Consider the following 17,462-nt stretch of genomic DNA (forward strand, 5'->3'; position numbering starts at 1 on the left):
GTTAAACACCTTGCACTTTTAGATTTACAAACTGGAAAGTGAATGCTCCTTTCTGACATAGCATCTTATTTTTATTTTTTTCTAAACAGCATGCATTTAAACGTTGGTGTCTGGTCCCAGACTGTCATGTCTCCCAGTCACTGATCCATAAAAATACAGCCACAGATTTGGAAGATTATGCATTAAAACTGAGTCATTATGCATCCTGCATAAGTTCAAGAACATAGAAGAACAATATGACTCCCTTGGTGAAACAGGAAGTGTAACAATAGTTATGAATAGAATAGAATAGAAACAATATAATAAGTAAGCAAAACCTAAGGGAAATTCTGATGACAGATTTGAAGATATGGGCTTTAATATGCTAAAATGTACAAAACATGTGTTCTACTGCGCCCGGGGAGCAGTTTGGGGCGTTCGGTATCCTTGCTCAAGGCACCTCAGTCGTGGTATTGCCGGCCCAAGACTCGAACCCACAACCTTAGGGTTAGGAGTCAAACTCTCTAATCATTAGGCCATGAGTTCCCCATTACTATTAGAAAGAAAGCACACACTGTAAAGGTACTTCTGAAACAAACCAACAAATATTATTATTATTATTATTATTATTATTATTATTATTATTATTATTATTATTATTAGTAGTAGTAGTAGTAGTAGTAGTAGTAGTAGTAGTAGTAATAGTAGTAGTAGTAGTATTAATAATAATAATAATAATAATAATAATAATAATAATAATAATAATAATAATAATAATAATAATAATAATTGTGTGTTGTTTTTTGTTTGTTTGTTTTATTTGTTTGGTTCAGAAGTACCTACAGTACAGGTATACCTTTACAGTGTGTGCTTTCTTACTAAAACTTTGTGAAATTAAAGCCATATGTGAATGTAAATAGACTTGACTCTCAAATTCAGAATTTTAAAATATTGAACTTTACATTTAGTAACAGATCCATGAGTTTGGATTTATTGTTATTTGCCATTTTTGTTCAGAAATAAAGCTCGTGCATGTTAGAGTCTAAACAAGCCGGTGCTGGAGAGTTAGTGCCCTATGTAGGGCGGAGACGCTCTTATCCAGTTCTCCCCAAAGTGCACGCAGTTAGGAAGTCGGGCGTCATTTTGGACACAGCCTGAACCTTCTCTTGTTGCGCTTTTCATTTCCGCTTCCAAAATACAGTCCTGGGATCGCAGTTGTGCTGCTCGGAGAGGATTCAGGACAGCAGTGAGGAAGAGTCAGATGTTACTGTGTCAGTACTCAATGCTGATTAGCTTTACAGAGAAATGCAGACAAACTGAAAGCGGATTCTCAGCTCAAAACATTAATTTAACCATAAAGTTTTTTCGGGTAGTTATGAATGTTAAAGAAGACTAAAGTTTTTTTTTTATGTATTTGGTGTCATTTTTGCCTGACAGCTTTATAAGCTCTTTATTTTCAGGAGGACTGTAAACCAGGTAGGACAACAATCCTGTTTCCAACTTGTTCATTTTCTGACTGACTCAAACTTACTGTTTCATTTTTGTTTCTGTGCAAAAACTCTCTCTCTATATAAATATATTATATTATATTTATATATATTTCCTCTTCTTTTTTCTTCTTCTTCTTAGGAATAAGAATAATATTTGTCAACATTCTAGATATATTTTCTAACACCGTACATATTGTTATAATGTTAATTTCACTTAGGATTGAATTCATTTCAACTAAATGTTTAATAAATGATTACTAATATTAATTTCGTTTATATATTGCCAGACAATAGATGAGTAAATAACTGCAGACTCATGATATATACTAATGATATAGTTTGTTTGTTTATACATTTGTTTGTGTGATTGAGTCTTTGCTTGTTTAGCTCTCAGCCCAGTTTCAGTTCTCTCCTCACAAATATCTTTATTTAGAGCACTTCAGTAGTGAATCTCAGCACTTTCACATCCTTTGCATTGCTGGCATTGATGATTATTTTGGATACCGTGAGTGTCACACGATAGACCTGTTAGAAAACTGAAACAGTTAGTGCTATATCAGTCCTCCACTGGAAGGCTGATGTCAGTGTGACTTTGAGAAGTGTGCTATTGACATTTTTGAGTGATGACATTCATCTCTTTCTACGTTTTTATTTCCACCACAATGCCTGCCAAATTAACCTTACGATTCACTTCGGCAGGTCGGTGTGCAGTATTGCTGCTGTAATCATAATGATTATCTTACTCCGACTGAACGTCCGTTCTATAACATTTCGATTACTATTTGAATTTACTATAGATTGTAGAAGAACAATGATTTATAACTACTTTATATATATATAGCTTTTGGGTTTAGTTTCTCGCAAAGTTTCTTCGTAATATCGTCTCAAGGAGTTTTTTTCTTGCCAAAAGCATCTGTTAGGATCTTAAGAAGCATACCTTTTAATCCTTATCTCTCTGGCTATACTGTATGCTTACATTGTATCTATCCTAACAGTGATCCACGTTCCAACACACATTACATTATATCCTATTGGAATCACCACTAGTGACACTTTGGAACGAAAAGCATGACCCTACATTCCTGTTCGACTTCCTGCCAGGAGCAATGAGTCTACAGGTTACTGCCCTTTCTGCCCTTTCCACGGAGGGAATTCAGCATCTATTTCCTGCCTCTGCCCCAAGCTGCTCATGTGGCACGTGTCTGCAGTGTTTTAGCTGGATGAGCCATAGATTTTAGATCTGCTCCATCATGCCCCTGATTTAAACCAACACAGCCTATCATTAAACCCACCACACCCGGCGATGACTCAATCAAATCAACCCCCTTGCCTGTTGTTTTGCAGTTCTTGATTTTGGCTGCATTACAGGGAGATTAATGCCAGCACAAGTCATCAAATCACAATGTGGCATGCTTCTAAATTAACATTTATCAGGATATTATTTTTCATATCCTTTAATTATACCCATGGGGAAATTTTAGATAAGAAGGTTTTAACATATATACATTATATAGCATTTTCTCACTCATCACAATGGCTTTTTTTTTTTTTACCACCCTGATGTTCAGGAATGTACCCATTCTCTACAGTTAGCTCAAAAGGATCCACACATAGACCCAGTGATCCAGTGCTAGGGGATCACATTGACAGAGCTGTTTGTTTTATCAACACTTTTGTTCTCCCTTTGACCTGTTTGGCGCAGGGATACAGTGCCAGGCTGTTCAGTGCAGTGAGCTCTCACCACGGACACGAACAACAGCCTCATTGTCTCTGAGACAAACTGTGGCCTGCCATCATGACCGAACAAAATACTCAAAAACAGCATGACATAAGCAGCCACACTTGAATTACAAACTGTCATCGTATAGCGTAATCCCATTGCGGAGGGTTAAGTGTGCTCATTATAAATGATGTCACTCTGTGGAGACATTGAGTGGTCAGCAAATTCCAACTTACTGCTTATGCATTTTGTAAAGATAGTACGTTCTATCGTGGTGCATGAAGACAGTGGTTCTCAAATAGTGTAGCATGTAATACCTTTCAGAGATTTAACCCAGTTGATGACGTCTTGTCTGTAATGCAGAAACCCAGTGTGACTATTTGAACTTAATGGTATGCAGTGCTGATTATGTTTGGAGGAGTGTTTTTAGTCATACATATCATATTCTTTATAGGCCTGAATATATGACCTTCTTTGGCTAGTGTAGTCATTGACAATAGAGAGAGAAAGAGAAAGAGACAGAGAAATGCAGCTCTTCCACCTGACCAATTGGAGGATTCAAACTCACAATTTCTCACAATTTCTCAAAACTAGCACTTGTTAACAGTAAGATTTGTTACGAATACAGTGATCCCTCGTTTATCGCGGTTAATGGGGACCGGAATCCATCACGATAGGTGAAAATCCGCAAAGTAGGATTGGCCCTAAGTTTGACCTTTTCACTGATGGTCATCATCTTCCTCTTCGGCTCACTAGAGGAATCTTTTGCAGGGGCACGGCGCTTAGGAGGCACTGTAAGGGCTTAACGAAAAGTTAATTTTGAACACAATACGTGAGACACAGTTGACAGCGTGAACGAGAGTGGCGAGATACAACAAGGGAAGAAGCTGACAGAGGATGCGATGATGCGCAGCCAATCAGCTCAGATCTCACGCCGGGAACCAATCATGTGCCTTGTCTGAGTGCTGTGGGTATGTACAAAGCCTCTGAGAGAGTTTCTCTCTTTGTCTGGCATCCTGGGAAACCGTTTTTATTTTTATTTTTCAATGAATATTTTCGAAAAATCAGCGATGCACAGAGGCCGCGAAACTTGAACCACGAAACTTGAACCGCGAAGTGGCGAGGCATTACTGTATCATTAGTAACAAATAACAGCCATATTTAGTGGAGTCACACATATTATTTTTAATACATTCTTTATCATCCAGTTGCAGATTTATGTATTTAAATGGAATTTTTTTCACTATGCAACTGAAAGACAAACATTTTTATTATTTCATTATACATAAAATGGCTGTGGAGGCAAGTCATTAGACTACAATGTACATATTACAAAAGGGACATAAAGTCAGGAACAATCATTAATCCTAATTATGCTTATGACATTTAATCATTAGCACAAATTTCATAATCATGAAAGGCCTGCAGGCAGTTAATAAATATGAATGGGAAGCTTATGACTATATCTAACAAAGTCAGCAGAAAGTGATGCTCACCAATAAGCCAAATTAGCTATTCAACTTAGTAAGTTATGAATAAATAATACCGTCAATAAAAAACAACCTGATGAATAGGGTTTAAACAATAACATCTATTTATAAATACAAGCTTGGAATGCTGTTTCGGGATTAGCAGCTTCCTGTTGTTTTAATTCATGCAGAGTGAACATGTGTGTGTGTGTGTGTGTGTGTGTGTGTGTGTGTGTGTGTGTGTGTGTGTGTGTGTGTGTGTGTGTGTGTGTGTGTGTGTGTGTGTGTGTGTGCGTGTGTGATAGAGAATGGAGGGTCTGAACATTAATTCTTGTGGTTGATGGCATCTGGTTTACTGATTCCTGCAGGCTGTTTGAACTATTTTATTTGTCTGATTGTTTTTGCCAGACGTGCCTGAGCACAGAAACTGCTTGCATGCTTTGCCATGAACTTTTTTCCAAAGGAGTATCGGAAAGCCTGAAGTGCCGTAATGCCTTATAGACTGCACAATACTGTCCTCTAGATAACACTTAGATAGATATTGTATTACACTGTACAAGATAGATCTGCACAAATTGAACACAGTTTTACGTTGCAGTTATGTTCCAGCCATTGTTACGTGCCATACAGGATATTAAAAACATATTGGTAAACTTCTGTAATCACATGGCTTGAGACCAGCTTGCATTGTTTCCATTAAACGATTTCCATTTGGATTACGTGAAGGATGCAATCCAGCAAAACAGCTACAGAAAATTGGATTGGACAGGATACTCACGGCACATGATAAAATATTTATTAGAGAACTCATTTGCGCATTGCAACCTTGTGTGAGAAAGATTAACAAATGATAGATTGTTCAGCGATAATACAAGTCGTTTTGTAGCCGGTCTTGCTGACTCTAATGATGCAGGCTCTCATGTTTTGGCAGACTCAACGTGTGAAAAAGATTTGCAGTGTTTAATGGTTTAGTGATCTGTTGCATATGGCCAGAAATACTGTAGCCATTATGTATTACTCTAATACTATCATCAGTATAATATTGACAAGCGTATACTGAAGAGCTTGACCCATGACACGTAATTCATCTATTTATCTTAAAGCATAATATTCAGTAACTATAGGAAAGTGTTTTTTTGTGTTGTGTTACAAAATAAAGAATAAAAATAATTTGTTGTTTTTTTATTTTATTTTATTTTAAATACATTCCTGTGCATTAGGTAAGATTAGGCCAATGTCCTAATTTGCCTACCTAATTCGATCTGAGATTAGAAATATTGTGTCCTAAATTGTAGTATATTGCAACGAGTATCCAGAAGGTTCCCAAATGGTCTGCTATTTCCAGTTGATTTATAAAGTGGACATTTTTTCAGGTAATATTGGCTGTTGTGGGCAATATTACCTGAAAAAGTGTCCACTTCATAAATTGTCCTTGTGAGTCCTCGTGAGCGGGGGAGAGGTTTTATGACAGGCTGCTTTGCAGGATTTTAGACGGATTTTGGAGAGGGGTAAACGATGTGGGAAAAATAAATCAAATGATAGGTCATTCAAATTATACAGTATGAATTATATAAGAATTAATAAATAAAGAAAAGCTGAAATGCAACAAACTGTTAGGCAACAATGCTCTATTCAGTTACATGTTTTATATGTTATATGTGATCTATGGCCTGTAGAGCTGAATGATTATTAAATGATAGACACACCGTAACACACACAAGTATTCTGGACTAGAAGTCAGTTGCCCAAATGGGTTTTTTTCAGACACAGCTAAAAAGTTTGCATTTGAGGATGTCTTACATATCTAATTAAAATATCTTTTTTAAAAAAGTCTCTCGTGCCTTCTTCAGGCATCTCAACCTATAATCAGACATGCCTCTTTTCTCAAAGTATCCTATCTGTTAAGAAAGTGGCACATGATACTGCACAAGCTTAAAGGATTATTTTCGCTACATTACAATCACTCTGGATAACGATTTTTTATGTTTAAGGCCTTTAGAGTCGTTCTGATATTATTGACTCTACCATAACTTTGACAAAGTACGTCAACGTCTAGCCGAGCTGAGTGACCGTGTTGAGCCTGATCAAGACTGATCAAGTTAACAGCGATTGATTAGGTTCCTGGTGCAAATATGGCCTTGAAATTCTTCGCTTCATGGTTTTATTTGCCATTCTCCTGCTAGCTGACCTCATGATTAGCTGCAACGTGCATCTTGCAGATGTCTTTTAAATTATCCCACAATGTGTGATTTATTTTTTCAGCATTTAAACATAAAAAAAGCTAGTGGTGTATTTGATGCCATTGGCATCTACCGTTTTACTAACTAGGCTTACTGACTTTTTAAAATTCAGACACTAGAGGGTAAAGTACATAGTTCAGAAGTTCACAGGGTATAATTACATCATTTGGGATGCAGCTAAAATGTCAAATTTTTACTCAGTTCAAAGTAGAAATATCAACCTAAAAATATTACTGAAGCGAAAGTGAAAAAGTTGCTATGAGGCTTACTTCAGCATATTGAATCATTATGCCGAGGCAAAGGGAGAAAGTTCCACAGTGCATTACAGTTTTTATCCATATTTAAAATTACATGGTTAGCAAAATATAATATAATATAATATAATATAATATAATATAATATAATATAATATAATATATTATTATATTGTGTAGTATTAGAAGGTTGCAAATAGTGAACTTTATTTACAGTGAATTAATACAGTACAACATTTTCACATGGGAATGATAGCAAAATGCAGAGAAAAATTATATTTATAGAAATACCCATATTCAGATTAAATACGAAAGTCTTCTTTGCACAGATGCTGTATTAAACAATTTAACTGAAAAACGTTTTATCAACATTGATGCAACATTTGGTAAAATAAATCCTAATCTTATTTGCCTCTCTGACCCTTTGTTGCTTTTTTTCTGGGGAATTTGCGTTGGGTAACCGGCTCGTCATTTTGAAACCTTATCTCTACTGCCAGGAAGTCCTCTGTCATGGAGGGGAGTTTGCGTTACGCATGTTGTTTGCTATCAGCAGTCTGAAATCAAGGCTAGGAAATGGCTATACACTCAAAACAAACATGAGTATACGTGTCTTTCGGCTGTGCACTTAACTAGAATTGGGATAAACCCAGGACAGGAAAGTGAAGTAGTGCAGGCTTTGTAATATTATATTGCAGCTTTGTTATTGTTGTAAACTCTAATGCAATTCACTTAAACCATGCCTCGATGTAGACCAAAGCGGTAAGACGTATGATGTTGTTTAACACAGACTAGGAAGATATTCTATGAGCCACCTGGTCTATTTGACACCCATAAGCCTGTATGAATGTGTAATTCGGAACACATGCTTTTACTGATTAGAGAGAAGTGAGACTTTTATAGACCATAACAGGTTTCCATCATATGATGGAATGCAGTGGTACACTGTGAAGGGTGCTGCTTTATGGAGTGGGAATGAGATCATTATAGAGGGGAGTTTGAACAATGAAAACTGAGATACACACTCATAGGGTCAAAGGTTCCATGGCCATGTCCTTCTCTGTTTCTTCTCCAATGGTGCAGGTGAAATCTGTGTGACAGTTTATATAGAAGATGTGTGCTAGGGTGCAGAGGAGGGTGTAACAGGCAGCAGAATAATTTATGCAGCTCAATCTAGACCTACAGTCATTAGCATTGGAATTGTATCGTAGTTGCGTTGATATCTGGGAAAACTGCCTGTACCAGTACATTTAAATAGTTTAATGTGTAATTAATCATCGTTCAAATACTCTGTACAATAGTGGTGTTGAATTCTGATTCTGAACAGAACTGTAGTAAGATCTTATGCAGGGGCTCGTGTCACAGACTTCTTAATTCAACATGAATTAAAAGAATAGAAAACAAAGAATAGAAAACAAAGCAGAGTTCTTATCACTGTGTTGACATAAAAATGTCTATGTGATGTATTTGGTCTATCACCATGATTTGACAGCTACAATTCTGGGAGACTAACGACTAATACACTCAAAGGAAAACACTATACACACTCATCTGCAATCTGCATACATTGCATAGGTTCAGAGTATGGCTAGTGTCAGTGTACTTGACAGGAAGAGGGAGTATTCTGTCCCTCCCATCCTGTGATTGCTTGACAATAGGGTGAGCACTTTTCTGTTACACTAAGACATAATAACAGTGGAATAAGTTTGGGAAATGATTCACTTTTGTAAATATTACATTTTGGTTATAGTTAAGTACAATCAAATAAGTTTACAAGGCACATTCCATTCAACTGCCAAATAAGTGTAGTTAAGGTATAGAAAGATAAAGTTCATTAATATGTATATCACAAATTTTCACCAGTGTAATACATTTTGCCTTTGAGTTCCAAAAATATAAAGTTGCATCCTTCATAGTGTGTTATTTTCAACTGTATATATGGATTTCTGTAAAGGACGCTGTAAGAAGTGCTACTGTATATAAATAGAATATTTATAATAATAAAAAATTATATCTGCATAAATTAAACAGATTTGTGTTTTGTGGGTGTTGGGCAGCAGGTATTGTTGTCAGCTAAGAACTCCAGGGTCCCCTAATCAATTATAAGCATTGTCTGTGTGAAGATTTTAACTGTCCTCCCTGCTTTCTCCAGAATCTCCAGCTTTCTCCCAGTTCCCAAAAACAGTTCCCAAAAACATAGCAGTAGGTGGAAAGTTTACTCTAACTTGCACCTTGGTGTGAACGTGTGTATGTGTGTGGTACCTTGTGATAGACTAGTATCCCATCCAGGGTGTATTCTCATATTCCTTGACAGGCTCCAGATCGACTGATACCCTGAATGTGAGAGATCATTTACTGAAGATGATAGAATGAATTTATGTATTATACAGTTAACATTATTATTATTATTATTATTATTATTATTATTATTATTATTATTATTATTGTTATTATTATTATTATTATTATTATTATCTAGCTTGTTACTTTGAAACTTTCTGTCCTAATGTACATGGAGCTGAAAGAGAGTTCAGGGTATTGCCGCAGCATGCAGCACCCCAGTGCGCTATCTTCACTACCTGAATGCTCTTTGACTAATGGCACATAAGGGGACTCATTGGCAAGCCACAGTCATCACTCAGCCCCTTCTGTAACCAGGCACTTGTCAAAAGCACTTTTGTGTGTGTGAACAAGCCTTGGCTTTTTCATTACAATAACCACCCTGCTGCAGTAATTAAACAACTGACTAAATGTTACCTTTTGTGCTTTGCTATGCTTTGAATGTGAGTTTGGCCGCTTTACTTTAATGTTAATGCTTAATGATAGGTTGGCGTTGAGGAGCCTGGAGAATAAGCTTCAGCATGCAGGGAGGACATGCTCGAGCCTGTGAGGAACTATTTTTGAAAAACCAGAAGTGAATTACTCAACTTAATTCAATGCCCTTCAGCACAACAATCGTATTTCACCTACCGTGAGAGCAAAATTGTCTCTCGCAATAGCAAACCCTGGGCATCCCAACAGACTGTGGTGAAAGCCAATAAGCTGCTGAGAGCCGATCCTGTCTGTCCTGCTGATATAAACCATATTTGACAGAGCTTTAATAATCCATTAGAGTATGGGAAGGCAGCAGAGTGCCTTTTATTGCCGGCTATTCTTGGGTCATTTACTCTGTAATTTTGGGCTTCTATTGTGTTATTTTACCGTAGGCTTTGCTAAAACTTTGATTCTTTCCAAGAATACATTTCTCTCTTGATATTTAGAGCAGCTGGTTGCCCGGAAACTGACTTGATTAGCATTTAAATATTCTAATAAAAAAAAAGGCAAGCAAGTTTGTTGGTTGTTTGCTTTACTGCAGACTGATTGAAACAAACAAGTATTTGATCATGTTTTCTAACAAAGTTTGTAATGTGGCCCATTGTGATTGCACTCAACAAAAGGACATCAACAATTGTGTTGAATTGTTTTAAAAGAGGTTTTGCTAAACACTTAAATATATTAGCATCCATTCATGAATGCATTTTTGTCCTCATGTTTGGGACAGCTGATTGTCTGGGAACTCATCTGACTACCTGGAAACGTGTTAGCCGGTAGAAGAAAATAACATATGGTAGGCTAGTTCATTGCATTGGCTCAGATTAAGTGAAATGAACATGTATAATCATGTCATCTTCTAATGTTTGCACATTTAATAAAAGTCTAAAAATCCAACTGCATTTCAGAATTTCTGACCCTGCATTAAATGTGGAAGATACTCAAGTATGGTTAGCTGTTTTAGTTTTTTCTTGATGTTTAAATTCAAATTACATGACATTTTTGTCTAGTTGTCTGTAATTCATGCTAATTAATGTGCACTTGGGAAAAAAATGGTCAACCATGAACCGCGGTGCAGCAGGCGGTGGGATTTGTATTGAATAGTCCATCATACCACATTATTCTCGAACATAGCAACATACCAAATGAAAGAAATTGCTCGGTGTTTTTATTTTTTGGCTGTTATAGCTAAATTGGCTCAGCCATCAGGCAAATAAATACAACTTTGGCCACCCCAACAGCCCCCTGCCTCGTAAATATGTCTTTATAAATGCCTGCTCTATTCAGTAAATTGACACCTAGTGTTAGAAAGGGTTTTGCCTCAGATGACCTGTGTCAAGTTGTGAATTATTTGCTGATGTAGATTAATAGGTCTGCTTGAAGTGTGTACAGGTGTGAAATGTCAGTTCCAGACTTAGCAAACTATACAACATGCTCCATTTAGTGTCCACTGGAACACTTAAACCTCTAATTTTCCTTTCCTTTATGTGAATGTTTTCTTTCAAGCTGGGCCTCTGTGTGTGTCTTAGAATAACATTGCGAGGTGGTCGATTGTCAGCGCCGTTGAAGGAACTATTCGTGAGCTAGCATTTCAGCTAGTGTTGTCAGCCGCAGGGGGTTCTCGTTATGCCTGTGCTTAATTAGCTACATAGTGATTAATAGTCTTTTTAGTGTCAGTCAAAGAGATTTATCATATAACGGAGGATGATATTTTATCTCACCTGCTCTGATATATAATACCCCCCAGTTCTGCATGGTAATGTCTAGTACAAAAAAGATATGAGCTTGACAATAATAAACGTTGAAGCTTGTTATTTACATTTATATTTATTTGATTTTTATAGTATGTCATAGCTTTTAAAGAGAATTGTATGTTTAGTTTAGTGTAATAGGAAATGGGTATTAAAAGACAGACCAATGCATAAACAGGACAATCAGTAGAGCCCTTGAACCCCTGTCATTGTAGAAGGTAACTGTGACACTTGGGAGTTTGCAGTCAGTTCAGCTGAAGGGTTTTTTATTTCACAGTAGCTCTCTGAAATGGGTTTCAGCAGTATACCTCGGTGAGCAAATTAAACTTGGGTCAACAATACGAATCTCCAGCTCCTTGCACAATGTCGTGCTTTCTTGTATGGGTATTGCCACCATACACTTTCAGATGTACTTCAATCAACACTTCTAAAGCATCCTTCCTCTGCAAAGTCTGTATTTATATAAAAAAGAAAGCTTTAGGGCTTAGGACTTTCAATAGCAAACCAAAATTCAGTGCCATACTTGAAATTCACCCATTACATGGAACTTATATATATATAATATATATATATATATATATATATATATATATATATATATATATATATGTATATACACACACATATATATATATATATATATATATATATATATATATATATATATATATATATATATATAAACATTCCACTTAATTGCATAAATCCCAAAATACCCACAACAGAACTAACGGTGTCCAAAAAGGACTCAGTAGTGAGTAGCCTCACCGAACTTGTTGATAACTTCAAACACACATAAGGTTTTGCTGCATTTATTCCCTGTAAATTATTCAAGATTTCAAGACAATGATATGCTTTACAAACTTGTTCAATATCCAAAACAATTGGAGAAGTTAAGTTCACATAACTTTATGGGTTTGTTATGCCAATCAACCTACCATGCATGTCTTTGGACTGGGGGAGGAAACCGGAGTACCTGGAGGAAACCCCCGAGGCACGGTGAGAACATGCAAACTCCACACACACAAGGCGGAGGCGGGAATCGAACCCCCAACCCTGGAGGTGTGAGGCGAATGTGCTAACCACTAAGCCACCGTGCCCCCCTTTATATAATGTTTATGATAGTTATTTTAACTCGATGGAATGATAAAATTTCAATCACTGTTAGATTTATTTACATGAGACCAAATGTTTTTAAGGTAAAAAAAATGTATGTATGACATTTCACACCAAAATATTTAGACCAAACAATGAAAAACATTATAACAATATATAATTATGCATTTAAATAATATATCTAAGAATAATAATATTACTATATTACAGCTACCAATTTTTACTCAATACTGATTTATATGCTCTGTCATTTCAAAATAACTTGCCCAGTGTAATATATCCAATTACTTTCAATATTTGATTCAAACTTCTAAAAAGATTAATAACTAGAAGGTGAATAAACCTCTTGCTGTCAGTAAGAAGCTATTACATGATTCAACCTTTTCTAGTATCACATTGCAAGGCAAACAATCTTTTACTAGATTTCTTCTTGTAATTTTGCAAACCAGCCAGAGACAGATACTGTCATTTATTTACAGCCTTTACACTCACAGTGGAAGTGAGAGCTACTGTTGATTCTTTAATAACCTTTTCCTAATCACCCAGATTAAAAAAGAGAAAACATGACAAATATTACGGCATTATGAACAGTTATTTCATCTGAATTCTTCAAAATTTATGATCTGGCACAAAACTGATCTAAAACCGGAATAAAAAATCAAAAAATGAGTGGCTCAAAAGAAAGAAAGTCTGACCTGTCCTCAATTTCATTAAAATTCTGTGGCATGGTGTGAGATATAAATGTGCTGCAATAGTTATATAGATTTATGGCCTCACATACCACCTTATTGCTTCAAAGAACTGACCACCAACTCCAAAATAATGTTTGATTTGATATCGAAAGATTATGTTTCAAGCTATAATGTAAATTATATGCAAGATTATTTTATATAAACTATTATGGATTAGTTGTATTGTACACTGCAAAAGAAATTTATGCACAAATCCGTCCAATTCAAAAAGGCCAGGGAGATTTTTTCACAAACCCTGTTGCTGACGTGAGATGTAAACACAGCCTTCCTTCCTGAATGTTGTCACTCTTAGTGGCTGGTTTCCGTGTGCAGCTTGAGAGCTTTCCTCTTTAGCTGAGATGTATGATCTACATCTGGGATTGCTTCATAATTGATGTCCTTAAACAGCTTGAAAGGATATGCAAATTTAGTTGTTTAATTTATGGAAAAACTCACCCTGTCAATGGGGGATGTCAGGGTGTCCTGGTGTTATGTGGATGTAATGGAGCACTGCTTGGGGGATGTGGTAGCCTAGTGTTTAAGGTGTTGGACCTGCTATAAGAAGTTTGCATGTTTGAACCCCAGGTCCACCAAGCTGCCAATGCTGGGCCCCTGATCAAGGCACAATTGCTCAGTTGTATAAAACCAGATAAAAATGTAAGTGGCTCTGGATAACGGCATCTGTCAAATGTTGCAAATGCTTGTAGATCTACAGCACTATGATACATTTCTGTAGCTGCTATACAGTATGTAAAAAGGCTCTGGGACTATATTTAATTTACAACAAAACTTAAAGCATTTGAATAATTATTATAATTTATTTCGGTCTGAAATCCACAGATTTGTATTGGTCATATTTACTGAGTCACTGAATCACTTTTTTCCTCAGTTAATACACTACTCTATGTAGATCTCAATTAATAATTCATTAAGACTGGGAATATTTCAATTAATGACTAGTTAATGCAGTTCTGCTCAGAATATACAGTATATATAAAACACTTTAATTATTCATAATGAGCTACTCAACCAGTATATTACTTACTGGGTAATTACATAGTATACATTAGTATAATGTGTATTTCTAATTCATTCCTGCTTAAATCCTACATATTATTTATTTACTGAGTTACTGTGCAGTCTTGTTAACAATTATTTGTCATCGGTCAGGTATTAGTTGTAATACAAGCAATTAACCGGGGAAATACAGATCATCTTTTTTCAGTAAAAGATATCACTGTAGTGCTTCCACATGTGTTTGACACAACTATTCCATTAGACACTGTATTTCTGTGTGGGGATATAGTACATTAATTCCACTGGAAACACTATTTCCAGTCTGTTCCACATAAAACATCTGCATGGTTTTTATTTTTATAGCAGAAATCTGGGTTCTCAGCCAAATTTAGATTCTAACAAACTCTACAGGAAAACCATTTGTGCTGGAGTGTTATCTCCAAGAGCATGCTTGAAACATTGCTAATAGCACTTGAAAGCGAGTACAAAGATAAGGTAAGTTGAAGGTTTTTGACACAAATAGGATATTAAAATTATTCATCTGCCTTCTCTTCATTGATCTGTTCCAGTGCTCACAGCTGACACCACTGGCCCAGTTTATATTTTATAACCAAGTATTAAAAATGAGATGTAATGACCGGAAAATGCAAGTGTACTTACAGTAAGTCTGGTTGTAAGAATGATGACAGCTGAAAAAGCACATCCATGCTATGAGTAAAATGATGTGAGCATTGTAAAACATAGATGTTTGTTGAATGAACAATGTGCTTCTTTGGTAAAAATGCACCATATACATTGTTACCAAGGAATTTACAGAAATCTGATGAGCGATGAATCATAAGGATCAAGTGATAAAGATCCAGTGGAAAGGAAAAGGCCTGTTGAGAGGAACCAGGCTCTAATGGGATCACAATGGGAAAAATTGATGAACGTCTTAGAGTGATTAACTGGCAGCCAGCTTTGGCAATAATATGCTGTAAAAACTTTTTAATAACCGTAAATAACATTAAGTAAATAACCGTAATTGTAAAATACATTTACAAAATACAATTAGATAAGTATTGTAATCTCTTACGTAGTATAAAGTAACACATAATCCTGTACATTTGTTCATTGAGCTTACTGTATTCAGGATAAAACTAAGCAGAATTTTGTATGGCCATGGCAGTGCTAGGATTTGTACACAGGACCTTCTAATATCTAACATAACACCATAACCACCAAGTCACCACAGCTAGCTTCACTATTACTATTAGTCTTTATGGTTAAAGAGGCAGTAGTCCTTCCAAACAAACATAACCAAAAAGACATTGAGTTTCTTTTTTTGGGACTTTGAATTTCTTTATGAGGCATCTATATAAATACCGCCGTTGGCATCTTTAAATGCTACAAATGTCTGCTTTAGATATTCCTTCTGTTCTCAAGGGACTCTTAACTGTATCCATATGTATTAGTCCCAAAGTATATCACCTTCCCCTCTCCTCATTTCTATCCATTTTAAAACTTTTTCGGAAGCTCTCATGCTTTTCCAAGTAAACCACAACTCCTTTAATATGACGTTTATTAGTTAGAAAGTGGGTTGGAGGGAGTTTGCTTTCCAGCACTAGGGGAAAACAGATGGGTTAATGCGAGATTGGCTTAAATCTCTCTCTCTCTCTCTCTCTCTCTCTCTCTCTCTCTCTCTCTCTCTCTCTCTCTCTCTCTGTCTCTCTGTCTCTCTCTCTCTTCTTTATTCTCTTTGTTCTGGATGACAAGCTGAAGGAGAGAGTGTAATCATTTATATCTCTGGCTGCTGTAGCTTTCCATGGCCTGCTGCTGAGTTGGAGATCTGCCAGCTGCTCTGCAAAGTGGTCTGGCAAAAAGGCCTTTTATTCATAGACCCATTAAGGTTTTTCTGCTCGTGTGGCTCTTATTAGATGGTCAGACAGTGGGTATTACATCCGTGCTTTAACACTGCATCTCACTGACTTATCCCTCTTTCAATTTTTGGCTTTTATATACTTTACAATGGCAGAAAGGAAGATCTTTTCCAAATGAGAACTGTTTTGTTATTATGAATGATTTTACCATATGCTCATAAATACTTCTTTTCACAGCCCAGTCTAATTCATTGCATTTATTTTTATTTAGTATCATTGTAGTCACTTTGTAGTACATCTAGTCTCTTGTTTCGTTTTTGTATGCATTGAATGTATTATTGTTCGGCTATTTAGCAACTCTGGCTTCATTAATTATTAAATGACGAGGGTTTGCAATTGTTCTACCATTCTGTTTTTTTCACAATCAATGAGCCAGATGATTATGAGACAGTTGTCTCATGTGTTTGAGAAAAATATGTCCTCAGTGTGTGTCATGGAGAATGAGTAATAAGGAGGAGACACTTGGATGCTGGATCATTAAGAACGGTATGGCTCTGACTGTGATGTTCGGCTGCTCATAAACCTGCTGACTCTGAGCAGATGGGTGCGGAGTTTCAAGAGTCAAGAAGCTTTTTATTGTCATTTCAACCATATATAGCTGTTGCAGTACACAGTGAAATGAGACAACGTTTCTCCAGGATCAAGGTGCTACATAAAACAAAGACAGGGCTAAGGACATGTAAGTAGTCTTAGCCACATAAAGTGCAACTGTGCAACCTGGTGCAAACAGTGCAGGACAAGACAAGCAAGACAGTGCAGGACAAAAGACAGTGCAGGACAAAAAACAGTGCAGACATTAAGTTACAAGACAATACAAAAAGTACAAAAAATGCAATACACAAAAGACAATAAACAGTAACAGAAACAGCGCCGACCGACCGGTGTAAATACTGAATGTTCAAACAATATTTTGTGCAGTAAAAGAATGAACAGCAGCAGGTTCTTAGCAGCAGGTCCTTTGGATTATA

At 36.3% G+C, this 17,462-nt stretch overlaps 1 protein-coding gene across 2 annotated transcripts in view; it reads left to right on the forward strand.

The window, feature by feature from the left end:
* Positions 1-1,153: 1,153 nt before the first annotated feature.
* The window catches only part of tspan9a (tetraspanin 9a), a 181,581-nt gene continuing 165,272 nt past the window's right edge, over positions 1,154-17,462 (forward strand). The window contains exon 1 of one of the 2 annotated variants that reach the window (XM_027161585.2): positions 1,154-1,455. The gene's annotated coding sequence lies outside the window, so the exon portion shown is untranslated. The remainder of the gene's footprint in view (positions 1,456-17,462) is intronic. The other variant, XM_027161582.2, reaches the window with a different exon arrangement.

The sequence above is a fragment of the Tachysurus fulvidraco genome, chromosome 13, assembly GCF_022655615.1.
Source record: "Tachysurus fulvidraco isolate hzauxx_2018 chromosome 13, HZAU_PFXX_2.0, whole genome shotgun sequence".
Lineage (NCBI taxonomy): Eukaryota > Metazoa > Chordata > Actinopteri > Siluriformes > Bagridae > Tachysurus > Tachysurus fulvidraco.